We start from the raw sequence: 27,263 nt of genomic DNA, 5'->3' as shown, positions 1-27,263 counted from the left end.
TTATACCCGACCCTCGGCCTTTAGGACCCTTCAAAAATCTGAGAAAATTGGGTTTCCACTGTACAGCAATTTGAACTGACCAGGGGCAGTGAGGAATTGTTAGTATGTTACCAAGTGAAGGGATGGTCTTATCCCATGTAAAGCCTGACCTGATCTGAGATGCTGATCCAAACCATTTTCACAAGAAGGAGTGAGCCTTTAAAGTCATCTTCCAATGCTTTATGCTTTATGCTGTATGTGGGCATGTCTGTCTTGTCAAAAGTACTTCAGATGAGTTTACTCAAGTTACATACACACACCCTGCGACCACAGGAACATAGGCTTTGTTGTTAAGGAATCGTGTGCAAAGGGGAATAACCACGTTTTATCTCTAACTCAAGAGGAAGAAAAGGCAGTTGCTTCCCTTAAAAGTGACCTTTCTTTCTTTCTTTATTTGGTGTTTAACGTCGTTTTCAACCACGAAGGTTATATCGTGACGAGGGAAAGGGGGAGATGGGATAGGGGAAATTAGGGGGGAGATGGGATAGAGCCACTTGTTAAGTGTTTCTTGTTCACAAAAGCACTAATCAAAAAATTGCTCCAGGGGCTTGCAACGTAGTACAATATATGACCTTACTGGGAGAATGCAAGTTTCCAGTACAAAGGACTAAACATTTCTTACATACTGCTTGACTAAAATCTTTACAAACATTGACTATATTCTATGCAAGAACCACTTAACAAGGGTTAAAGGAGAAACAGAATCCGTTAGTCGCCTCATACGACATGCTGGGTGCAGAAAAATAAGGATGTGGAAAAGAAGACTTTTGGTAAGTGAAATAAAGGTGATGGATCCAGTCAGGTAGAAATAAGACAACAAGAAAAGAATTGGAAAACTGCAGGGAATAGTAGGGAGAGTTTTCTTGGAAGGAAATATAGGTGAAAGGACTGGTAAGGCAGAAATAAGACAAAAGAAGAGAAGAAACAGAACCGTTAGTCGCCTCTTACGACATGCTGGGTAGCATCAAGTCCCAACCAATATGGGACTCCCCCTAACCCGCGGGGGGTTAAAAGTGACCTGGAGCGAAACTTGAATGTTTATGTTTTTGTTGATGCCGCAGCCTCAACACTACCCCCACACATCTAGAAACGCGTATATCGCTATCTCATTCTCAGACCTGTTAACCCCTGCCAAGGCCAACCTGTACTAATATGATTAAAAACTGTAATTAGGGCAACAATCCCTTACACACTCCCAAAAAATGAACGCACGCAAACCTGAGTTCACACGCAAGACTCGCACGACATAAAAAAGAAGAATTTAGAAAGACCAGCTGGTAAATACTCAACATTTATTTTGTATTCATAAAACACATCTGATTTAGCATTAATAAATACATACAACGCACCCACAAAACTACTACTGTCCACTGACCAGGAAAAATCACAGTCCAGTCTCACCAGATCACTTTAAGCTTAAATGTATAACCACAGTCACACCCACACAACTACTTTGTACTACTGTTCACCAGGAAAAATCACAGTCTAGTCTCTCCAGATCACTTTAAGCTTAAATGTATAACACAGTCACACCCACACAACTACTTAGTACTACTGTTCACCAGGAAAAATCACAGTCCAGTCTCACTAGATCACTTCAAGCATGACACTTGTTGTAGGTAGCAGTAGCTGACTTTGCCGTGGCAAGCAGATTGACTGTGGTAATGGTTTTATGGCATTGGCTTGCGTCACATCTTCTTCTGTTGGAAGGCGGCTGTCTCGTTTCTGGAAATGTTGGTTCACAGACTTTAACTGTTTCAAACGAATCAATGATTGTTTGTGTACCGCCGTTTCAAAATGCTGCTTCAAGTCGTAGTGACCAGAAGCAGCAACTTTCACTTTGATGTGCGAGCCTTTCCCTTGTCCGATGATCGCACGACACCAAAGTACGTTTTCTCCCACTCCGACATGTGCTGACCATGTCCGGCTTTCTTTTTTTTCTTCGCTGGCCTCTCCATCTTCAGTTGAAGCACGAAAAGTGACGCGAATTGTTGTCTGTCGCTGAAGTAAGTTGTGAAAACAAAGACAAAATCTCGCGACACGGAAGTAGCGGATTGGGCCACAGCACCCTCTATAATACCTTCTGCGCATGCGCACAAGCTTAGTTACAGTCTTTTTCTGTTAGTTGTTGTCATCTGCTAAACAGAAACGAATCTGATAATCGCCGAAAACCAATCTAAGAACTAATGTTTCTTCATGTAAGTGCAGAATGTTTGCTCATAAATGCAAATGTCTTATGAATCAATTTCAGCTTTATAGAAATAACATAAAAAAAGTCATTGCAAAGAACTATGTCAACTTTTTCTTTCAAACACACACACACACACACACACACACACACACACACACACACACACACACTCAATCTTAGACTGTTTTTGGAGCAAGAAAGTCAAGTTCACAGGACAAGTTAGTCCGATTCAAAGTCAGATTCAGATTCAAGTGAATCGTCCAGTGGAGCCTTCTCCCCCCTCTCTCCTTCCTCATTGACCTCATTTAGCAGGCTATCAATAACTGTCAGTGAGAGAACCAACTCTTCATTTTCTTCAGTCCACATAGGCTCAAGGATTCCATTCTAACTGTCCCTTACATATAATGCCCTTGCTTCATATCCATATTACAGATAGATTAACACAAGAAAGACAATCTAAGAACTAATGTTTCTTCATTGTAAGTGTTTGCTCATAAATGTACATTTCTTATGAATCAATTTCAGCTTTATAGAAATAACATGAACAAGTCATTGCACAGAATTTCAAAGAACAGTGATGCCTCTTCCTCCTTCTCTCCTTCCTTGTGAACCTCATTGAGCAGGCTATCAATAATTGTCTGTGAGGGAACCAACTCTTCATTTTCTTCAGTCCAAAGAGGCTCAAGGATTCCATTGTTCAGCATCCTTCCATGACCATGAGTGGGGTTGGGAACCTGTGGGAGTGGCAAGTGAGCGCGCTTCCAGGTGGCTGTCTGGTAGTTGGCCCTTCTTGCATGTTATTTGAGGCTTTTGTGGCAATGTGATTTCTCCTAGCCGGCCAGCATAATGCAAGAGAATGAAGAACACGTCGCTCTCTGGGCTCTTTATTTGATGGTCTTTTGATCAACAAATGAGAGTATGACAGTGCCGCCTTAACTTTCACAAAAAGCCGGATATTGTTTTGAGTGGAAACCAGTGCTGCTCCCCCCCCCCCCCCCCCCCCCCCCCCCCTGCTGAGTCAAGCTGCTTCTGCGGAAATGTGGCGAGGTCAATGTTCAGATCCGCTCGAATGACTCCACCTGAGTCACGTTTCTCCACCACCATCTGGTGGCGTACTGCATCGACACTGTGACACTGTAGATTGAGCATTTGAACTACAGCACATCCAGCAGCTTTTTCTTCATCTCCCATGATTCACCCATTCTTCTGAACGTTTTCTCAAACTTGGGTTTCTGCTGCAGGATTTTGACCGGATACCTTTCCATTTTCATAGAAGGCGCTGACTGAGTCACAGCCAGTAAAGGCGAAGAGAGAAAGCAAGACAGTACAGTGAGGTCGCGTTAGTTCTTCTGCAAGGGTAGCGATGTTGAGCATTTCCTATTTGCTTTGCCCGTGTCAAAGAACCATGTGATTTCTCCTTGCTGGCCAGCCTAATGCAAGAGAATGAAGAACACGTCGCTGTCTGGGCTCTTTATTTGATGGTCTTGTATCCTTTGTGAAGGCTCTGGTACCAACAAGTTTTCGACAGATCTGCTTGCAAGTCTTTGAGTTCTTGCAAAGACAACAGATTTCGTCTTGAGCACAGATTAGGGGTTTTGGTGAGAAAAAAAATCTTTCTGGAGAAAGCCTTCTTGTCAAATGACGAAAAGAAGTCTCAATTCATAAAATTTCTGTTGGTGGTTTGAAGCAGGGACGCCATGGCACACAAACTCAAAAGAAGGAATGTTGTTCTGGTCAGCTCACGTCATCTGGTGGCATCAGGACAGAAAGGGAACTACTAAATGATCTGACATCCAGCCAAGAAAAAACGGACTCAAGAATCATCGTGTACTGTCAGTAAAAGGCTACCAGACTATCAAAGTAAAGAGCCCAGACAGCGACGTGTTCTTCATTCTCTTGCATTATGCTGGCCAGCAAGGAGAAATCACATTGCTCTTTGACACAGGCAAAGCAAATAGGAAACGTTTGCTCATTATTGCTGCCCTTGCAGAAGAACTCACGCGACCTCACTGTTCCGTATTTTTTTCTCTTCGCCTTTACTGACTGTGACTCAGTCAGCGCCTTCTATGCTACAAGAGCCTCAAACAACATGCAAGAAGGGCCAACTACCAGACAGCCACATGGAAGCGCGCTCACCTGCCACTCCCACAGATTCCCAACCCCACTGATGGTCATGGAAGGATGCTGAACAATGGAATCCTTGAGCCTCTTTGGACTGAAGAAAATGAAGAGTTGGTTCTCTCACAGACAATTATTGACAGCTTGCTTACTGAGGTTCACGAGAAAGGAGAGAAGGAGGAGGCACCACTGTTCCTAAATGGACTGGACGATTCACTTGAATCTGAATCTGACTATGAATCGGACGAACTTGTCCTGTGAACTTGGCTTTCTTGCTCCAAAACAGTCTAAGATTTGTGTGTGTGTGTGTGTGTGTGTATGTGTGTGTGTGTGTGTGTGTGCGTGTGCGTGTGTGCGTGCGTGTGTGTGTGCGTGCGTGCGTGCGTGAGGTTTTTTTGAAAGAAAAGTTGACAGAGATCTTTGCAATGACTTTTTCATGTTATTTCTATAAAGCTGAAATTGATTCATAAGACATTTGCATTTATGAGGAAACATTCTGCACTTACATGAAGAAACATTAGTTCTTAGATTGGTTTTCTTATGTTAATCTACCTTGAATATTAAAACTATGAAACAAGAGCACTATATTTAAGCGACAGTTAAAATAGATGTCTATATCTGAACATTTTGTTTTATTTTTTACATTTCAGTCTTGAGAAGAGAATAATAATGTTGTAGTTCTGTTAAAAGATGAACAAAGGAACTGTTTTGGTCGCCAATGTGATTACTTTTGTTATTTGATTGGAAAACAGTGAGAAGTTATCATGAATATTTGATGAAAAATGTTTTTTGACATTTTCCTAAAATTTCACGTTTAGGGGGTAGGGGAGAAATATCTCATCTGGTGTCGCAACAAATCCTCTCAGGAATTCCAAATGGGGCTTGAAATTATCCAAAGGCATTGTAGTTTCTAAAAAATGAAACAGAAAACCCAAATTTGTTAAAACCTTTTACTCATCAAAGTTGACAAGCTTTGCGCACTGTGAAAATGACGGTTCGCGCCTATCAAGCATCACTACAGCCAACCTATCAAACATTGAACACTGTAATAGGTATTTTTTACAAGATTAATGATCAATTTAACTGTTTTGATTTCAAAAAAGTGGTTCTCTGTTCATTCATTGCAGCTGTGCATTGTTGTGTTTGCACAGATAAATTTAGCGTTCGAGGGGGTACCCTTAAACAAAGGGGCATAAGTAGTAGTGGGAATGAGTTTTTTCGTGGCGAACTTGTTAAAACGTGTTCAGTAGACCCCAATGAATATCTCTAGCCTAATGAAGCTGGATCCTGAGGGGGGTGCACGGTAGGCCTAGCTGGCTTGGAGCCTAAAAAGAATTGGAAATCTGCAGGGAATAGTAGGGAGAGTTTTCTTGGAAGGAAATATAGGTGAAAGGACTGGTAAGGCAGAAATAAGACAAAAGAAGAGAAGTAAAGGGGTGGGGTAGCTCTGTGGAAACACTCCCGCCGCGTGAAGGCGACCCCATGGGAGCTGGAAGATCATTGAGTAGAACTCTCTGGATTGTTCCATATGAAAGTTGATGTTTTGCTCTTTATACCCGCATGTACACTTTTTAATCTTAGTTCTAAAATGTTGACACAGCAGCTATATTATTCTCGTTTAAAGCACTCTTCGGAAATCTTTTTGGCTTGTCAGAGTTATTCCCCTTTTCCCCAGTTTCAAATTCCCTTTTCTTTTGTCAGATTGTGGAATATGGAACAGCTTTGATTCATTTAACATTCTTCAGCTTTGTAGACATTTTCGTTTTACCATTACCCAGCTACACTCTTCATAGAAGTGAAGATTTTCATGGTGCTTGACAAAAAACCCCGTTTTGAAGCACAACCTACCACCACATGGCCCATTCCTTAACGTGGTGTGGTGGTTTGCGTGTCTCGGTGACCCTAAGAGCTATGCCAGCGGGAGTGTAAACTCCTGGCAGGGCTTCCCAAGCTGGACAGGCCGAAGGGTAGAGGCCAGACTAATATGGACCAACCTTGTGCTCACAGGGCAGGTCCTTGGGCCATGAGCTAAGGGTGAGGTAACCCTGACAGAAACCTCGAGTGCTGAAGACGTATGTGTTGGGCCGCACGGCGCACTCCAACAAACCACAACACTACGCATCAACTGCCATTATGACACTTGGAAACAGAATTGACAGTAATGGTGCTCGCCCTGTGAGGATCCACCAGGCAGGTGCAGCGCCGGGCTCCGCGCCTCAAAGGAGTCCACCCTCAGCTACTGGAGGTCCCTTCATCTCGTCTTGTGGAGCCAGGGGACGAGAAAGGAAAGCGACTGGCCGGAAAAACAGCAGAGCCAAGGACAAACCCACTATTAACATCATGCATTGGAATGCAGAGGGGGTATCCAATAAGAAGGAAGAATTAGAGCACTTCCTCTATGAAAACAGCATCAACATCTGCTGCATTCAGGAAACACACCTGCAAGAAGGGAAGCCCTTTAAGATCCGAGGGTACCAGGTGTTCAGGAGTGACCGACAAGGGAGGAAGAAAGGAGGAGTGATGACTCTGGTCAGGAACAACATAAATGCCAGTGAAACCAACAGATACATGGAAGAAGCAGAGTACATAGAAGTCAAGATAACGACCAATGACAGCAAGATGAACATTGTCAACTACTACTGCCCCAACGACAAGATGCTGTCGCTTGACACAATCTAGGTCCCTGACAGCGGCTTCCTCATCGCTGGAGACTTTAACAGCCAGTCCCAGAGCTGGGGATATAAAACACTAGACAGGCGAGGAGAAGACATTGAATCTTGGCAGGACGACAACCACCTGATCCTTGTCAACGACCCCACAGATCCAGCTACCTTCTACTCGCGCCGCTGGCACTCAACAACAACACCAGACCTGGCATTGTGCACGGATGACATCCACAAAAACATCTCAAGAAAAGTGGATGAACAGCTGGGTGGAAGCGACCATCGCCCAGTTCTCCTTACCATCAGTAGAGACTCAGCATCTGAGCATCCACAACACCCGAGATGGAACTACAAAAAGGCAAAGTGGGGACTGTTCAACATACTTTTGAACAGACTTTCTTTTGTGCATTGTTGATGGTGAATGCATGTTAATTTATTTTTAATATATTTTCTTATGTGATAACCAATGTACTATATTTTCTCAGGACAAAGAACAAATGTTTATTTTGAATGTTTTATGTATGTTATTATTACGGACACAAACGCTCAGCAATGTAATTTCTCTTTTAGAGATTAATAAAGTTATTGTATTGTATTGTATTGTATACGAACAAATGACCTGACCAGAGCCATAGAAACAGAGGGGAGAAACATCAACAATGTGATAAAGGAGTTCAATGCTAGCATAATCCAGGCAGCCAAGGACAGCATCCCACGTGGAGTGAGGAAGGACTACATCCCATACTGGTCCGATGAGCTGCAGAAGACGCATGATGCACTCACAAGAATGAGAGAAGAGGCAGAGACGAACCCTAGCCAGGAGAACAACATCAAACTCCAAGAAAGCAAAGCAAAACATCTGAAGACAAAGCTAGAGTGCAAGAGAAGAGGCTGGAGAGAAAAGACGGCAGGGCTGAATATGGAAAAAGACACAACAAAGCTCTGGAAACTTACAAGAGCACTGAATGAAGAGGGCAACAAGGGACAGAAGATCACCCTGGAGGAGGAAGGAAGAACACTCACTGGAAAAGCCGCTGCCAATGCTTTCGCCCAAGCATATCGGGGAGAAAGCGACACCACCATACCATTGCCTCTACAAAAGGAAGTCAGAACAGAAATTAGAGAAAGAACAGAAAGAAACGTCCAGGATGCCATGCAACAAAACATCACCATGGCCGAGCTGAAGAATGCCATCAAGAAGCTCAAAAAGAAGAAGTCTCCAGGTCCAGACAACATTACGAATGAGATGTTGCAACACATAGGCAACTCGGCCCTCCAGAAACTACTGGGCATCTTCAACCTCAGCTGGAGACAGGGACAGGTACCTCAGTGCTGGAAGGAAGCCAGGATGATCCCAGTCTTAAAGAAAGGGAAAAACAAGACCAAAGCCCTGAGCTACCGACCCATCAGCCTGACAAGCTGCGTATGCAAAACCATGGAGCGCATTGTCAATCAGCGCCTGCAGCTGTACCTGGAATCAGAAAGCATCATCGTCCCAGAACAAGCCGGCTTCCGACAGCACAGAAGTACGGAGGACCAGACAACACACCTTAGCCAGGTCATAGAGGATGCTTACCAGGCCCAGAAGGTCACCCTGGCCACTTTCATTGACCTGCAGAAGGCCTTCGACAAGGTCTGGAAAGATGGACTCCTTGTGAAGCTCCTGCGTTCCGGCGTCAAAGGCAACATGTACCAGTGGACCAAGTCGTACCTGCACAACCGAAAGGCCAGAGTGCTGGTGGACGGTCACTGTGGCCGAAAGATGCTACTACGCCAAGGAGTTCCACAGGGAGGAGTACACTCCCCCACGCTATTCATACTCTTCATTAACGACCTGGTACCAGAGTTGCCCAAGGGAGTCCAAGCGGCACTGTATGCTGATGACCTTGTTCTCTGGTGCTCGGAAGAGTATGCAACCACAGCAACCTACAGGATGCAACTTGCCCTAGAAAAGGTTGCAGCGTGGGCGGAAGACTGGTGTGTGACCATCAACAGGGAGAAGACCACTGCCACTCTCTTCACACTCTCTGCCAAAGCGACACCTGGCAAACTGACCTTGGGTGACACACCCCTGAAATTTGAAGACCAGCAAACATACCTGGGGGTCACCTATGACAAGCGCATGACCTGGAAACAACACATCATGAATGCAGAGGGAAAGGCCAGGAGAAAACTAAACATCATGCGGAAGCTGGCAGGATCACACTGGGGTGCAAACGAGAAGATCTTAAAATCAGTCTACCAGGGGACTGTACGACCGCACCTTGAGTACGGATCAAGCTCTTGGGCAACAGCAGCCAAGACACACCAGCAGGCCCTAGACAAAGTACAGAACCAAGCGCTGAGAATCATCACGGGCGCAATGAAATCAACACCCATACAGAAGATGGAACAGGTGACTGGCATTCCTCCACTGAGCAAAAGGCGAGACTGCAAAACAATGGTACAAGCCACCAAGTACCAGTGCACTCATGACCATCCAATGAGTGACAGACTCAAGAAGATGTCCTCAGGCAGGCTGAAAAGATCAAGCTTCGCTCTTGAGGCAAGGGCTTTGCAGAAGAAACATCAGACAGAGATGCCAGAGCTAGTGGAGCCACCATCTTTCTCCCTTGACGCCCCACCCTGGGAAGACAGACAAGGAAACCTGGACATACAGACCAGTGTCCCCTACCTCACAACAAAGGACGAGCAGAGCAATGTGACGAAAAAAGCCCTGACTCTTGCCATGCTTGAAGAAAGGTACCCCCAAGAAGCATGGATACGGGTGTATACTGATGGGTCAGCCACAGAGGCCGTCAAAAATGGAGGAGCGGGGGTGTATGTCCAGTACCCCAGTGGAGAGAGGCAAGCAGAGGCTATACCAACAGGCCTCCACTGTACAAACTACAGAGCTGAGGTACAGGCACTGATCCATGCAGCATACACCATCAACGACAGAGTCAACCATGACAACCAGGTGGTCTTCCTGACTGACGCTCTGTCAGTCCTACAAGCAATGACCAGTAGCAAACTGCCTCAGCTGGAACACGCTCTATACAACATCAAGAGCCTGAGGACAGTACTGCAATGGATCCCCTCCCACTGTGGTGTACAAGGAAACGAAGAGGCGGACAGGATGGCAAAGCTGGGTGCAGAAGATGAGCAAGAGAACAACCCTGTGAGCCTGACAGAGATGAAGACCATCATTAAGTCTCTGCACAGGACGCCCCAGCCACAGGACAGCTACCACCTGCTATCCAGACCACAGCAGGTGGTCATCTTCCGCCTGAGAACGGGACACAACAGACTTAACCAGCATCTCCACAAGAAGCTGCATGTTGTGCCCTCCCCCATGTGTTCTTGTGGGGAAGCAGAGCAGGACACTGCCCACATCCTACGAGACTGCAGGAACCACCAGGTGCTGAGAGAGGAAATCTGGCCAATGCCGGAGTCCCTGCACAACAAGCTGTACGGGCCAGTGGCTGCGCTGCAGAGGACCACTAATTATATCTCAAGATCTGGACTCCAAGTGTGATCGGCGATCGAAAAGAAGAAGAAGAAGAAGATGAGCTGTGTTTACGAGTATGAGACATGTAGCTGGTCTTGGTTTGATATCCTCACAACGCTGTAGAGGCTCGACCGAGCAAGGTGTCTTAGCGGGTGTCAGGTTTGTCGAGGACAAACTCACTCTTTCAAGAGACGGGTCTCTTAAGGTAACTGATTTACTATGTTGTATAGTATTGACGTTTGATTACATAGTTCAAATGTAAAGGTTAATGTATACAAAGAGCACTAAATTCTAGTGTGAAGTTTTAAGAGAATTCTGGCTGTGATTGTATCACAGGTTTTTTTGTTGGAAATTTCTTGAACATAAATGTTACGCATTTGTGTTATGTTTAAGACGGTGACGCTATGTATGGCAGTGTTATTCATAGATTAAGTATAGCCTGGATATTGAATGTGGACGGAATGTGAATGTAGAATGAACGAGAATGTATGAGATGATACATGAATGTTTTGGAAGAAGAGTTGGTTTAAGAGAATGTTGTATTACTTTATTACTTTATACTTTATTGTCCCATCGCTGGGAAATTCGGGTCTCTTCCTCCCAGTGGAAAGCTAGCAGCAACGGAGTCGCGCTACCCAGGTGTCTGAGTGTTTAGGTGTATTCAGCCACCTGCACTTATGGCAGAATGACCAAGGTCTTTTACGTGCCATTGTGATGACACGGGGGTGGGACATGGCTTCCGTCTCTGGGTCTGCACATAAAGTTGACCCGTGTCCGTCCCGGCCCGAATTCGAACCTGCAACCTTTCGATCACAAGTCCAGTGCTCTACCAACTGAGCTACCGGGCCCCCTTGGGTTAATTCTTTAGAAGTTTCCATGAGGGGTGTTCCATGGCGTGTACGAGGGTGGGACCTTACACGGAAGCGCGCGGAGCGATGGTGGGGAACAAGGGACCACATCGACGCAGATGGCTAGACGGGGGAGTCTCCATCGTTACCGGTCGTAGAGACGACGGTTATTTTCGCTAATGGCGGAAGTGTTTCTCGGGGAGAAACGTGAAAGGTGTGTGTTGGCATCTACAAGGATAGTTTCTGGGAATTCATCATTTACGGGATTCAGCGACACAGGGTTGTGCAAATGACGACATGCAGTGAGCCGTGATACGAACTCGTGAGTGACTGTCAGCACCTTATCTTGTACGTTAATCTATCTTTGAGAAAGTATCTTTATACTGTGTATTTACATGCATTGAGTGAAAGCTATAAGATTGTATGAACTGTGTGTTTTCAAGAAGTTAATTCGTATTGTTGTTTAAAGTGAAGATTTGTGTTGATTTTGTTGAGGATTAATAAGTCTGTATCCTCCCAAATTCTGTGTTTGAAGTGTGTAGTGTGAAGAGTGAAGAGTCAGTTTAATTTGATAGGGCAGAACACGTATACATAAAAATAACTCTATTATTTCACACAAAACGCACTTCTTGACAGTTAGACTCGGACTCTAACACAGGATAACAGTACTGCGTCACACTCTCGGTCATGCTTGGGTAGGCACTCGAAGCAGGTCATGCACCAACAGTAGCCTACTTTGGCTAACCGAATTGGAACAGGCTGTGTTTCACAGCCTCGGTTCATAGGGAGGTGAGCGTTTCTTAAAGTTTAAGGAACTTCAGGAACGCTTGTGCTCTCTCATGATCTTTTCCTCACCGAGAAGGACTCTGGTATCATGTACTCAGGAGTCACTCTCGTTTATCGTGAGGAGATTGGTCACGCCTCTCTCGAGCTGACGTCTATCTCCTAGGCCCTTCGGGCCTCACACCATCCCACAGTTTCACATACTTTAGCAAGATGTTCTTACGGTCACCTGGAGAGTTCATCTTACTCAGTTCTGAGTGGACAACCTTTGGCACTGATCGTTCCATGTTCGGCACTACAGCAAGCTCCCACTAGGACGCTTGCTTTCATCCTATGTCGATTGCTATTCATATCTTCTTGCTAGTGAAATTACGTTCAGACCTTTCCCGCTAGCGCTTAACACTATTGTGACTAGCACTGCCACGGCGTTAACGTCCTGCCTGCCCAAGCTTGCCACCAAGAAACTTCCCAAAAATCAGTAACTGTAAAGAAATCTGTCTAGCAAGCTTGAATTAAGTCCAATCACCACCAAATTTTGTGTACTAATTCAAAAATGGATGCCCCGTTCAGTCGTGCTATTTATAAGTTTGTCACGCGATTTGTTTTAGCAAAGGGGGGTGAAAGGGGGATAATTTGTGTTTTTTAACGTTTTTTTGTGTGTGTTTTATTTTCCACTGCTTTTTTTAAAAGTTATTTTTTAACAGAAAGTATTATTAATAATGTTATAACCAAACAAGGTGTAAAACCTATGAATTAGCTGAAATATTGTTAACATTGTACACAGAAATAAGGAGACAGTACAAAGAAAAAAACAAGCAAATCACGCATTCACTCACAGCATCCTGACTCAAATGAAACAAAACTGTAACACTCACCAAATGATGTCTAGGTAATCCATATTGAATATAAGTCACATTTTCACAACAAAGTACCAACTGTCCACCTATGAACAATTCCAAAAGGATTTGAAGGCTCCAGCCATCCATTGTTATCAGTGCTGCCACGCCCCCATAGCTCCTGCACGATTCCGAGATACATGTTCGTCTAGCAGTATCACCCCCTACCACGTGTAGTTGCCGACTCGTACTAGCAACAACGGGACTGTTTCTTCCTCAATATCACTGCTATTATCGCTTTCTTGAGGCTAAAACGACACGATGTATCATGATCTACAGGATCCTCAAGATCCAACATCCGGAGAATCTCCTCCCGTGACAAGGCTCGCCTTCGATTCATTTTTTTTGTTCGAAAACACCACGCAAATCTGCATTAATTTGATCAAGCCGGAAGAGAAAACCACGTGTATCAAGGGAAACAACTCAATTTACTGCAAGCTTCAAAAACCGGGAAGCAATCACGAGTCGTGTACCTTGTATGTCTAATACTAAAATAGTCGCTTCCCGTCCGTGGGCGTTGCAGCGTTATTACTAATATAGTCGCCTCCCGTCACGAAAGTGTTAAGCCGCTTTGGGATTCACCCTCTCAAGACTAATTCAGGTCTATTCCAATTCAAAGCTGGTCTCAACACATGACAAGTCAGTGGTTGGACCATAACTGGATTACTCAGGGCATTGGTCTTGTCCGATCACGGAAGTTAAACAACTTCGAGCTCGGTTAGTCATAGGATGGGTGACCTCTGGGAACACCTAGTGCAGTGTTTTCCGATACGCACTTAACCAGCCGGTTGTGTTCTGTTTTCAGGGCGCCCTCTTTCGCAGCGCCCTTAACACTTTCGCGACGGGATGTGAATAAATCAGGAACAGCGCTGACACGCCCATGGACGGGACGCGCATTTTTCAGTATTAGTCATACAAGGTACAAGACTCGTGATTGCTTCCCGGTTTTTGAAGATTGCAATAAATTGAGTTGTTTCCCTTGATACAAGTGGTTTCCTCTTCCAGCTTGATCAAATTAGTGCAGATTTGCGTGGTGTTTTCGAACAAAAAAAATGAATCGAAGGCGAGCCTTGTCACGGGAGGAGATTCTCCGGATGTTGGATCTTGAGGATCCTGTAGTTCATGATTCCGACGTGTCGTTTTCGCCTCAAGAAAGCGATAATAGCAGTGATATTGAGGAAGAAACAGTCCTGTTGTTGCTAGTATGAGTCGGCCAAACTACACGTGGTAGGGGGTGATACTGCTAGACGAACATGTATCTCGGAATCGTGTTGGTGCTAGGGGGCGTGGCAGCACTGATAACAATGGATGGCTGGAGCCTCCTAATCCTTTTGGAAATGTTCATCAGGGGTGAGTTTTGGCGCTCGCCCGCTCGCCCCCGGCGACTTCAAATCGCGTCGGGCGCGTTCGAAATTCCTCCAAAATCGCCCGCCTGGCGAGTTCAAATTTCGCTGAAGCACAAAGTTGTTAGGCAACGTAGTCAATCGGAACGGCCGGCGAACAAATATCTCTGCGGGCGATCTCAAAATCTGTCACTTCTCTACTGCCCACTCATCCCTTCCCCCACTTTCAGAAGGACTCAGGACTACCACCAATCAAGGCCAGACACATTGGCTAGACAGCTACCCCCCTCCGCCTCACTTGACCGTGTCATCACCCCTCCAGTGCCAGGAGCCGCTGGCGATTGCATCAGCAGTCAAAATAGTTAACCCCCCCCCCCCCCCCCCCTTCGTCCCCCCTCTTTGCGCTATTCACTTCACCCCCTCTCTTATATCTTATCCTGCGCTCACCAATCCTTCAGAGACTTTCACATGTTGTAAAACAGTTTCCTCTCAAAACTCGGTCATTGACCCCGAGTAAGAAGGTCAGTGTCTCGACAGGCAGCTGTGTTCAGATTGCAAGTACCGGTCATTGACCCAGGTCTCAAGGCCAACCAGCTTTTACAATGCATCTGCCTTTGATCTGACCGCCCATCCAGAGCAAACATATTCCCCCTAGCCCTCTGTATTTTTCCTTTGATGTGCCTGCTATGTACCACTGATCCAGTTTCTGGGAAATGTATAATTATGTCATTGACTGCAGGGATACTCATTGAGACCATTTTCCAAAATATGTTAACACCAGCTTTGCTGACCAACTTAGTACAAGTAGTGACAGTACTACTGCTGTCAATTATTTCCCTTCAACTAAGGAAGTAAAAAAGACCAACCTGATCCACTATAATTATGTGATAAAGAAGAAAAGACAGACCTTCAACAATAGGACAAGGGATGCAACTCTGCTGAATCAAAAGCATAAAGATCACCTGTGAACAATTCTAGGATCAGGAAATCTGAACATCTGTTTGCTTTCATTAGGAAATATAAATGAAATATAATGCTTTTGATTATTTATGACTTAAAGTGTAACTAAACAAGCAAAAAGGAAAAACATCGTTCAGCAACCTTTACACTTTGATATGAAGAAGGGCCTCATATACTGTCGAACTGCGAAAAAAAAAAAATTTTCTCTCACTCGGACACTGTTTGACGGACATGTGAAGTGCGCGCCAGGAACGACAATCTTCTTAGTTTACCTGATTAATGCCCTTAATTTTTGGTTCTGGTACTTTCAGTTCCGGCTGTTGTCATCAATCTACCAAAATAAAAGATCAAACAGAGTTTTCGATTTTTATTTCATGGTTCAGAAAAATATTGCTTATTTTCTGAAGTCAACCGTTTTAGCGAATCTTTCTTTGATTTTTAAAAGTCATTTCAGATTTTTGAAAAATAGTTAACGGTTAGTAATTACCAATATATCGTAAACAAACATATCGATAGGTTTTGGTAAGAAGACACAAGTGCGATGAATGTGGTACCAGTATTTTTGTGGTAAGTAAGGATGCATTTCTTTGCTGTAAGCACATTTACAATGCACATTTAATCTGTTTAGCAACATAAACGAAAGCATGGTACAGTGCCGCTTGTTTGTGGTCTATCTTTTCGCGGCAGATGCGTAACAATTAGGGTCTCAGTTGGAAAAAGCTGCTCGGAACCAGAGCAGATTTGGCTTGGGTTCTTTGCGTGTGAATGATCGACGAGTGGCTTGACATTTTTAACGAATCATTACTGTAGCCTACTTGAAACCATCATCTGTTTCTGAATTTGTCATCAGTTATGATTGAACAGTCTCATTATCCATAGGAATCGTCCATAAAATGTTAAACCGAAAAAGGGCAGACGATTCTGAATCACACAGGCTGCTGTATCAGATCTAAAACGATATTTTGAACTGCGACGTCTGCGTAAATGCCCTGTAACAAAATACCTTGTCCTGGTCATGTGTATACACATCAGCTTCTATTGGGAAGATCAGTATTTTATATTAATCACAAATACAAGATTAGAAATAGTTCTGAAGATCGCCTTTGATTTCAGTTTCAGCGGCAAACTAGCAGATCTGTCCAAACCGGCATCGTTTCATGGTTGAAACTTGAATAATCCCAAATAGATCTGAGTGGGGGTAAGTTTTATAGTATTTCAATTTTTTACGGCAGTTTTATTTAAAGATAGTGTAGTGGATGTCTCTGGTGAAGACTACAGTTATATGAATTTTTTGTTGTAATATTAAAATGATTGTTCTTTATTTACACAATTGAATAATTTGTATTTATTTGTTTGCAGATGACGGCATACTGAGTGCTCCAAGAACATCCGCCTGCTGGCATTTTGTGTCTTTTCTGAAGACGTCGAGGCAAGCAGAAGTCACGGTCCTGGCCACACACACACAATGACATGAACATGAAATGATATTTTTTCATAGGCATATCCAGTATTAAAACTTTATTACCATGCAAACGCAACGATTAGAATTTAGAGAAGGTCATCGGTCACACACACACACATACACACACTGGGCGGATCCGGAGGGGGGTTCCGGGGTTTCCGGACCACTTAGGAGCCGGCCTTTGTATTCTAAGTGACGATTTTGGAAAGAAGTTGGCTAATTAGTTTGCTCAGGTTGCGCCAGATCGATCAATTGTCCTTGTTGTGATTCAAATTTTTCTTCTTAATATATTTACTTTTTTGGAAGGTGTATTAGGGGATGTTTCTTGGCTCAGATTGATCCATTTTCCTTGTTTTTATCAACATTTGTCGGACCCCCCCCCCCCCCCCCCCCCCCCCCCCCCCGCAAGGAGGTTGAACGCTTCGCGTCTTCAACTAAACGCTTCGCGTCGTCAAATTGTCCCTAAAAGAAATTTGGAAACTCCCCCTTAAAAATGATGTGATCCGCCCCTGCACACACACAAACACACACACACAAATAGAGAAGTAATAAATGGATACAGTTTTTCTTTATTCAAATTACAATCAGATGTGGTCGTAGAACAGGCACTGTAAACAAAACCTAGCATGATATACCACTTGTGTGATGTTTCGGTCAATATCTTTATTTTCCTTTCAGAAATACATTGGCGTTTTGAATGTCAAGAGAAGTGATACAAATGCTGCAGCGGGCAATCAAGAACGCGAAGGCAAACAAGGTAAATACCTACTTCTGACATTAGTTTACTTATTAACTCTTTCTATACTGGCCATTATCTCCCCAGTCTCTCCCCAGAAACTGGCCATTTGCATGGGTTTGCAAAACAATTCTCAAAAATAAACAAAACAAGATGCAGCCTTCAAACTCATAGGTTTTATTGTGAATATATTGCTAACACATATGCCAAATAGTTTGGTTTCATTGTTGTGAAAAAAAATAAAAATATGATGTCCAGAATTTATGGGTATATTTTACGCAATACGAAAAAGGGGGTATGTATTTTGACTTAGAAGCATTTTTTCTTATGAAGGCTCTGTTTGCAACAAAACTGTTTCTGTTTACTTGTATGAAGATTGTGCTAACACAAAAACATAACAAATACCAACTGATTTTCCATTTGGTGGTCATGTAAGCATTGTGAACATGTCCGAAAAATCTGATCACACACCATGTGGTCGACATGCAGACCTGAACGGCCAGTGTATGGTGGCAGAGTTGGAAAATAGGAAAAGTCTTGATGCCAATCCTTCATCAAAAACCGAAGAAAATCGTCATTGTAATAAGTTTGCTTTATTCTAAATCAAACGACTAGGATAGATGACAGACACAACGACAAACACATTCAATTCTATGTAAAACATACACAATGCGCACGTTAACAAGCTGGCCATAACAATGTGCCCATCGTGCATGAAGTGTGGCTTTGGTCGGATCAGTAGCCGTGCTTTGTCTGCGATGCTAAACATGAAATTTTGTTAAAGCGACGATTTAGCAATGTTGTTGTTGCTGCTGCTGCTGTCTGTTCTTGTCACGACATCTCGCCATAATTATAACAGTTTTTCCCTCCTGATTCTGAGAAGAAGATGTTTAATTGTGATATCAGGCCTAGGAACCCCTGATTTTCACTTGGAGCATTCTCAAAGAAACTTAGCGTATGTTAAGAAAAATGAGTGTACTCCACACTTTGTCTTTTGTTGTTCGTTGTCGTTGCATGTCTACCGTTCCACAGCCACCTACTATAAGTGCAAGTGTTAAATGACGTATTTCCACAAAAGACTGCTTGCAGAGAATCATGTGATGCCAATGACAGGTAAGGACATGTGGTAATACATACTACGTTTTGGAACCAGGGAAAGTGCAGCACAAATTATTTATCAACCAAATTGATTGACTTGTGCACCATGACAAAAGTTTTCTTTGATCCATAAAAGGTCTTTTGCCAGAAAAATTGCTCTGAACATTAAGTACTCTGCAAGTTGTCACACATTTACATTATTAAAATAAAAAGAAAACACACCAGTAACCAGGTTAGGTACGTTAATATCTATAATCAATATCTCGGCACGTTACTGCCTTCTTCGGGATGGTAAGCTGAACATTATTGAACAAAATAATCGGTTTAGATTGTATACTTTGATTCCTGAACGAAGAAGCAGAGGTACTGCATACAACTAGGACTGTAATATCAGCTTTTGCCTGAAACACACACACATACACTTATAAAATTAATGCAATGTCATTGTATGAAGCCAGAACAATCACTAACTTACATAGTTGGTCACACAATTACCCATCACTGAACAATAAATCGAAGTCGGGTGGATTCAATGACTAAAGCAGTAAAGGCTTTGAAAAAACCCTCATCACAAAACATCCCCCCCCCCCCCAAAAAAAAAAAAAAAAAAAAATGAAATAAAACAGGTTGTGTATATAGCACAGTAAACACCATGCAGGTACAAGCAAAGATTTGACAGTGATTAACCTTGTTTTATATAGCACACATTTTCTAGTTTTAATCTCTCTCTCTCTCTCTCTCTCTCTCTCTCTCTCTCTCTCTCTCTCTCTCTCTCTCTCTCTCTCTCTCTCTCTCTCTCTCTCTCTCCTCTCTCTCTCTCTCTCTCTCTCTCTCTCTCTCTCTCTCTCTCTCTCTCTCTCTCTCTCTCTCTCTCTCTCTCTCTCTCTCTCTCTCTCTCTCTCTCTCTCTGGAAAGTAATTTATTGACCTGTGGGTTATTTGCGTTTGTATACACATTGGTGATTCGTAAACTATGTTGAAAGAGATTGTCAAACAATATTATATGGGGTGTCTTGAAAAAAATGTATATCAACAAAATCTGTCATTATTATCAGGCACACGGTTTTAACAAAGCTATGTCACGGAATGCAACATAAGTGGCTTAAAAAGTCGTGTTTTTGTGTGTGCAGGATATTCGCTAGGACAGGACCTCAAGCTGAACCAGCACAACAGCGATGCATTCTTCCATGGCTTCCACAAAAGTCTTTCACCTATAGCGGGCATTGCATACACATACCCTAACCCTCCTTTTTAAAAATTCTTTAGACCAATTATCCCTCTGTTCCCATGTTAAACATGGAATAATTCTGGACAAATGCGAGGACGTTAGCTTTTTTTAATTTTATTTTTTTATCATTTTACTTATCATTAAAACTTGTTTAGATTTCGATTCGTAAACCATTTACAGTAATCCTTTGTTTTTTAACTTTGTTCATCTTACCACAGTCACTTCGTTGTTTAGATTTATCATTAAATTTGTTACCATTATGCAGGAAAAATGTAGAATAAAACCAGGAGAGCTTTCGGTAGAAGATATTTCCTGTGTCAAAAGTTAATGCTTATTCTGATTGATGGGTGCTCCAAACTAAGTTATTTTGACTGCCTTATTCGAATTCATTTCCAAGACAGGGCTGAGAAGTGGAGAAGCTTAGGAGAGTATCGTAAAAATTGTCTGGGTGTTTATGCAAAACTTTCGAATATGTCAGATTTTACTTTAGAGATTTTAAATACTGTTAACTGACAGAACTGCTATAACTTCTACACCAATTGACTGGATAACTTCATATTCAGCATACTTAAACTTGATTTTATGCATGTGCAGTTCACAAAGTGGCAAATTTGTAGGTTAAATTATCTAACTTTTGCATCACCAATGACACCAACGCTTTCGTGTCTGAGGATTGCCCTGAACCTAGCTGTAACTGCATGCTTTCTTCAGGTCACCGATAGCCTGGGGGTTGAAGGGGATGTTTTTACATACTCAGACATTCAAAATAATCAAAAAGGTAAAAGTCTGAAGGGTTTAAATTAGGTAAAAATGGCTACCGCTCAATGTCAAAACTCGTTCTGTTTAGTCGACCTCCGAATTTGGAGAAAAAAATTAAAATTGCACAAAAGTCAGACCATTCAATTTACAAAATTGCCACTTACTGGAAAGGCAGAACATAAACTGAAGTTAATGAATACCATATATAAAATAATTGGTTCAACAGATGCAGAAGTAATTTGCATGGTTGTGGGTGTCCTTTTTAGGGGGGTCAACCCTGTAGAAGAGACGATTTTCTTTAATTATCAATCCGTAATATATTGTTTGTTATGCATACAAGATTAACATTGACAAATACTTCAAGACTCCTCATTGATCTTAAGAAATGTTGTGGTTTTTTTTGTTACTGACTGATTCACTTTCTATTCACTTTACTCTACATAAGTCACGACAAGAAAAGCAAGGGAGGTAATTTCTTCGGAAGAGGTAATTTTCTCCCCTCAGAACGATTGTTGTAGTTTGTTTGATTTTGTTCCCTTCTAATAAGTATTATTTAAAATAGATCTTTACATCTTGATGTGAAAGGCGCAGTACCCCCCTCCCCCCAGGATGTTAAATTCTAGGTTGTGTCCATGTAAAATCCTGATCCTAGTCAAGATCCGAGTTGGTTTTTCATGCAACTGTGCCTCTTTATGCCACTCAATTAGACATACTTTGCAATCCATAATTGCACGAAACTAAGTACAGGAAATACGTTGTTGTCGTGCTTTTAATATTACATAATGAAATAAAAAAATGTCACAACTGGTTTCGTGTTGGGCTTTCTCTCTCTGTCTGAATCTCATAATTACTTCCTTCTGAGGCCTGAAATGTGTTGCAGGCATTGTTCAGCTTACATTTATTGTTACAATTGTTGTGGATATGTTATTAAGTGTGTCTGTGTTTCTATCATTCGTTATCAGTGTGGTTAAAAAAAAAAGCACACGTCAAAGTAATTTACCCTTCATCGTTATCAAAACATGCAGATACAGGTAATAAATATTTGTGATACTTTAAACAAATACAATGTTTGTTTGTTGCGTCTTTTATTTTTTTCAGAGCAAACACACATTGTATTTGTTCAAACGTGTATATTCTGCACTTTCTAATATCCTGCAGGGATCTCCAAATCAAGAATAATGAAAAGTCGTCTAATAGCCCTGCAGCACTCACACGAACATGATAGAAGCTTGCATGCATGTGTTCTGCGCGAACTTAGAACCCGGTTTCATTCTAGAATGGACCGGGTCCAGGTTGGAATTCTAACCCTGCGCAAGTACAGGGGTGCCATTCTAGAATGAAACCCTTGTTGCTGGTCCATTCTAGAATCGGCCGTGCGCAAGGTTGGAATTTGGGTCCAAGTTGGAATAGTCATTTCAGTTAGACTATCACACAGCCAAAGCCACAAATGTGGATTTTCTGTTTGTTTTTGTTTTTTGTGTGTTTGGTTTTTTTTTCCTCGGGTTTTTTACACTTTACTCAAAGACATCGTGAATTGGGATTGTGATGTTCTGAAAGTGATTACGATTTTGAGAGACACTCAGCACTGATCGCTACGAACGGAAATTTCCGGACTGACAGTGTTTTGCCGATCTCGCTTGTAACTTTTAATCTTATTCATATACATGAAGTTGGTCTTCTGAATTGTGAAGATATAATGTCAACTTTTTTTTAAACCTGTGACAACAGCTCTAGCTCTATAACTCACTCTGTCCTTCTGTTGGTCTGTCTGTCTGTCTGTCTGTCAAAAAAATTGTCAAAAAACCGGACATTTCCGAGAGGGAGACAGCGCTGACATTGCAAGCGGCCGCAACCGGCTCTCATCACAAAAACAACTGCCCTGCAAACAATACCGCCCTGGTAGTCCCCCTTGCTATGGTCTGCCTTTGTTTATTGCGTACTCAGGAGTGTCAACTTTCTTGACATGACATGACATCGCAAGATCGCCAAAGGATTTTTTTCAGGGGTAGACAAATCAGCCCCATTTTATCAAAGGGAAGGTGCAGGTGGAGATAATTCAAGGGAAGACAACTCTGTCTTACCTACAAACATTACGGCCCCCCTTTATTCAAGGGTTTCATTCTAGAATGGCACCCCTGTACTTGCGCAGGGTTAGAATTCCAACCTGGACCCGGTCCATTCTAGAATGAAACCGGATTCTAAGTTCGCGCAGAACACATGCACCCAGGCTCGCTTGTCTTCGGCTAAAAGAGCTTACCGTTGGATCTTCGCTCAGACAAATGTAGCTGTCTTGTCCACTTGTTCCTGTCGCATAGATCTGCAATGTGCAACATCATCTTTGATTAATAAGTCTGAGGCACAGACAAACACACACGCGCGCACATTTGCGAGAGAATGCACGTCAGTCGATTCAATCAAACAGTATAAAAACATACCACAGACGTGGTGGTGGAAACTGGACATTCGCCGTATAACAAACTCAAGAGATTCATTTGTGTGTGTATGTTTAATCAAAAGTTCATCTTGGGCACATTCAGTCTGTATTGTAACAGGACCCATCCCGTAAAAACTTCGAACAGATCTATTAAATTCGGAAATCCTTGACAAGTTTTTTTTCCAATCATCTGTATCTGACCGAAGTAAAAAAAAAAAAAATCAGCCAGTACACGCATCTACCCCCTCACACGACAATACATATGTGGCGAAAAAAGGAATCGAGAGGGGGGGAACAAGGAATAAATTAGATCCAGAAATAATTCCACTTCATCATTCCAAAATTCAAGTGTGAAGTGATCGGATACTGTGGTAAAGATACGTGCTTAGCATCACAACTGAAAATACAAGCTAGGGTTTTAAATCAAGGAAACAATTAAAGTTAAGGAAAGATCAACAGAAATGTCGAGAACATGTAAAATATTGTACTTACAATCCGTTTCAGCATGCTCTTCGAATAATAATCTCCCAGTCAGCCTCGTGCTTACGACTTCGACAGGATGTTGCCTCTCACGCTGAGCCAGTACATTTGGAGTGAATTCAAAGGCCAGAGATGCAGTACAAGCACATTAGTTAGATCCAATTCATTTACATTGCTACCTTGCCCAATTTATGGCTATTTCTGTTGGTAACATCACACATGTGGCAAGCAGTGCTTGTTGCCGACTCTGCTGGGACAGGCAGCAGACGATTTTATTTAGGAACCACATTCTGATTGGTTAAAACATAAAACCGGAACTCAAAGTACCACTTGTTCTTTGGAAGTATCAAATCAAGAACAGATAAGCAGGTAAATCTGAAATGGGTTCAACACTTTTAAAAAATCGTAGTAAATCAGAAAACACAGTAAACGTTGGAAAAATCGTCCAGCATCGCTTCTACAGGTCTATACTTGGACAAAACATAAAGCAATTCAGTAAAGCTGACACTTCAAAATGTCTGTTTAGTTACACGTTAAGCTGTGGTAAATTTGGCTGGTATGCAACTGTTATACTTCTGCTTGATCTAACAGTAATATTAATAACACAGACATAAAGAAAAAGAAAAAAAAACAAGAAAGCAACTTAGAATTTTTTTTTGTAGTCAGCTTTTTATACTTGGTTTTACACAACAAAAAACATAATTTAAATTAAAAAAAAATGCTGATTTACTCTTTTGTAGTGTGTGTTTATGTGGTAAGTAGAGTTACATAGTAAATTACTTTGTAAATTGTGTGGTAGGGGGTACATAAAGGGGGTAACTTTTAGTGAGGTTTAGTGTGTGATTGTGTGACATATTGTGAATGTGGTTTTGATTTCTTGTTTCTTTGTGGCGGCTTTTATTTTAAATTCTTTATAAAAACAAGGTTAATTATCATTATATTAAAACATAGCACTTTAGTCATCAAGTTTTGTGTGTGTTTGTGGTAGTTATTAGTAGTGCAAATCCACATGTATGCATTATAAGTATGAATGTACGTCTTTTGTGTATGTGGTTAGCACGCGACGAGCCGCTGGGGCGGTTGTAAGAAATCCCGGCAGGTTGGGGGCCGGTTGGGATTTTGGGGGGGCCGGTTCAGCAAAAAAAGTTAAGGTACAACCCTGGTTCATAGCTGTACAGTTGGTACTTTGTTGTGAAAATGTGACTTATATTCAATATGGATTACCTAGACATCATTTGGTGAGTGTCACAGTTTTGTTTCATTTGAATCAGGATGCTGTGAGTGAATGCGTGATTTGCTTGTTTTTTTCTTTGTACTGTCTCCTTATTTCTGTGTACAATGTTAACAATATTTCAGCTAATTCATAGGTTTTACACCTTCTTTGGTTATAACATTATTTATAATACTTTCTGTTAAAAAATAACTTTTAAAAAAGCAGTGGAAAATAAAACACACACAAAAAAACGTTAAAAAACACAAATTATCCCCCTTTCACCCCCCTTTGCTAAAACAAATCGCGTGACAAACTTATAAATAGCACGACTGAACTGGGCATCCATTTTTGAATTAGTACACAAAATTTGGTGGTGATTGGACTTAATTCAAGCTTGCTAGACAGATTTCTTTACAGTTACTGTTTTTTGGGAAGTTTCTTGGTGGCAAGCTTGGGCAGGCAGGACGTTAACGCCGTGGCAGTGCTTGTCACAATAGTGTTAAGAGAGCTGCGGTTCTAAGTTTTGCTCCTTTTAGCGCGGTCACCAAGCTTGGCAGCAATTTTGGGCGCGGGGGTTTGCTGATTAGCGAATCTCGGTCCATCTTTGAGGAGAGGTCGCACATTCGCCGAAACTGGAAGTTATTTCCTTTGTTTTCGGTTTCCTTTGACTCTTCTATGTGAGGAGTCTAGAAAATGCCAGAATTCGTTTCGACATTTTGTCATGCCTCGTGTCTGTGAACAAGGGAGAAGGCTTCTTGCCCCTGGTTCATTACGAACAATTAGCGTCTACCTCATGAAGATTATGGTGCTGTGGCTTACTCAAGCTCTAACCTTTCAGCGCTTCACTCCCCGGAGGGTGTTACTCTCGGTCAGTCAGAACTCGCTTTGTTCGATCCAAAGGTGAGACGCACAGGTTTTTTGTTCATTTTTCACTACTCGTTTGCCTTTGAAGACAGTTCCGTTGTCTTCAGAACTTTCTCAGCTCTCTTTTTAGAGTTAGGACTGTCTTCCTGGTTTAGCTGATTGCAAGAGGTTTTCACTCTTTCTGTCAGTCAGGAGCAAGACAGTGTCAGTGAGGTTGACGCTCTTTCTGGTTGTCCGGAAGACGTAACTCACGAAGTTTAAGGTCAGTTTCACTCAGGTCTCAACCAGACTTGAGGTGATAAGGAATTCATCTAAGCTGACCTTATCTGGGTGGTTTTTACCATCATTAGGCAAATCCATGAGTGGTTACAAACAAGGGGGGGGGGGGGGGGGGCAGTCAGCCCTTCCTCCAGCACCTGTTAGAGTGCACTATTCTAGATCTCGGGCATCGACTTTAGCAGTCCTCAGTTCAGGAGGATGCTATGATGTTCTACGTACAGCTTTTTTGTAGGCAGACGATGTTTCATCAATTTTGAGAAACGTCGTCGGTACTAGACAGGACATTCCCCTTCCTACGCCCGGCCTGTGGCAAGCAGAAGCGGGTCAAGTCCTCTTCAGAGTATATTATATGTTCCCACCGCCTTGTTGAACCTTTGTACTAGATTAGTCTAATAAGATGATTTGATAGTTTAGCCTATAAAGACGCTTGGATGACGTCAGATTTTGATGTAGTGCGGCAAGGCGGCAGTTGTACCCTGAGACGGAATAAACGGCAGACATGAAACCGAACGGTCTTGTCTTTGATACACGTATGTGAATCTGTGGACGACCAACAACACGTATATTACAATGGCGACGAGTGTAAATCATGGTGTACAGGCTCCAAATGCCTTTGAGGTGACAGGAGATGCTTAACAAGTGTGACTGAAATGGACCACGTGGATCGAAGAATTCGAAGCCTACGCCGACTCCATTGGACTGTTTGACATGACAGAAGATTCCACAAAACAACAGCACCGTGCATTACTACTAGAACAATTTTCAAACAACTTCCCGAGGCCGGTACTGCTAAAGAGTACAAAAAAGCAGTTGATGCTTTCAACAAGCACTTCAAAACGAAAACCAATCCGATCTTCCTACGTCACAAATTCCGGCAAATACACCAGGGAAAGGACGAGTCAATAAGCAAATACGTCATTAGACTCAGGGAGGCTACTGTAGGGTGTGAATTTACCGACAATGACATTCAGATCAGAGACCAAGTTATTGAACACTGCACGTCTGATAAACTCAGGAGAAAGTTGTTGGAGAAGGGAGAAACATTTTTTTTTCTCAGCGATGTACTGCTGTATACAAAGCTTCACTTACCGTAAACTATTTTGTCTACAACTACAAGCTTGCTCTCTCTGCTTTTTCTTCAAAAGACAAAATTATCTTCACATAGATTTTGTTAACACTAACAGTAACACACCTAAAAGATGTTACTTTAACAATTAAGGGCAGAGGTGGCACGGAATTTTAATCCAAAATGGTCACATGATGTGATTTGGGTTTTTAGCATATTTAGGTACTTTGAACACCCTAGAATAACTGCATGATGTTTATTTTGTCAACTTCATCCTCTTTTTTCAATAAAGTGATGATTTGCAAAGTGAGTGA

General features: G+C 42.4%; 1 protein-coding gene and 2 long non-coding RNA genes across 6 annotated transcripts in view; all 3 read right to left on the bottom strand.

Moving 5' to 3' along the window:
- LOC138949675 (uncharacterized) overlaps positions 1 to 27,263 on the bottom strand; it is a 349,293-nt gene that overhangs the window by 271,555 nt on the left and 50,475 nt on the right. The window lies entirely within an intron of this gene.
- Positions 1 to 27,263, bottom strand: part of LOC138949633 (zinc finger protein 11-like) — a 74,600-nt gene that overhangs the window by 34,658 nt on the left and 12,679 nt on the right. The gene's annotated exons all lie outside the window — the stretch shown is intronic.
- LOC138949674 (uncharacterized) lies at positions 17,257 to 25,962 on the bottom strand. Its single transcript, XR_011450392.1, has 3 exons — positions 23,540 to 25,962; positions 22,871 to 22,930; positions 17,257 to 19,028 (listed from the first exon to the last, which is right to left on the bottom strand). It is a non-coding gene; the product is annotated as an uncharacterized lncRNA (long non-coding RNA).

This window comes from Littorina saxatilis, linkage group LG16 (assembly GCF_037325665.1).
Source record: "Littorina saxatilis isolate snail1 linkage group LG16, US_GU_Lsax_2.0, whole genome shotgun sequence".
In the NCBI taxonomy this organism is placed as follows: domain Eukaryota; kingdom Metazoa; phylum Mollusca; class Gastropoda; order Littorinimorpha; family Littorinidae; genus Littorina; species Littorina saxatilis.
The sequence above is the reverse complement of the archived record's forward strand: the minus strand, read 5'-3'. Positions and strand labels throughout refer to the sequence as shown.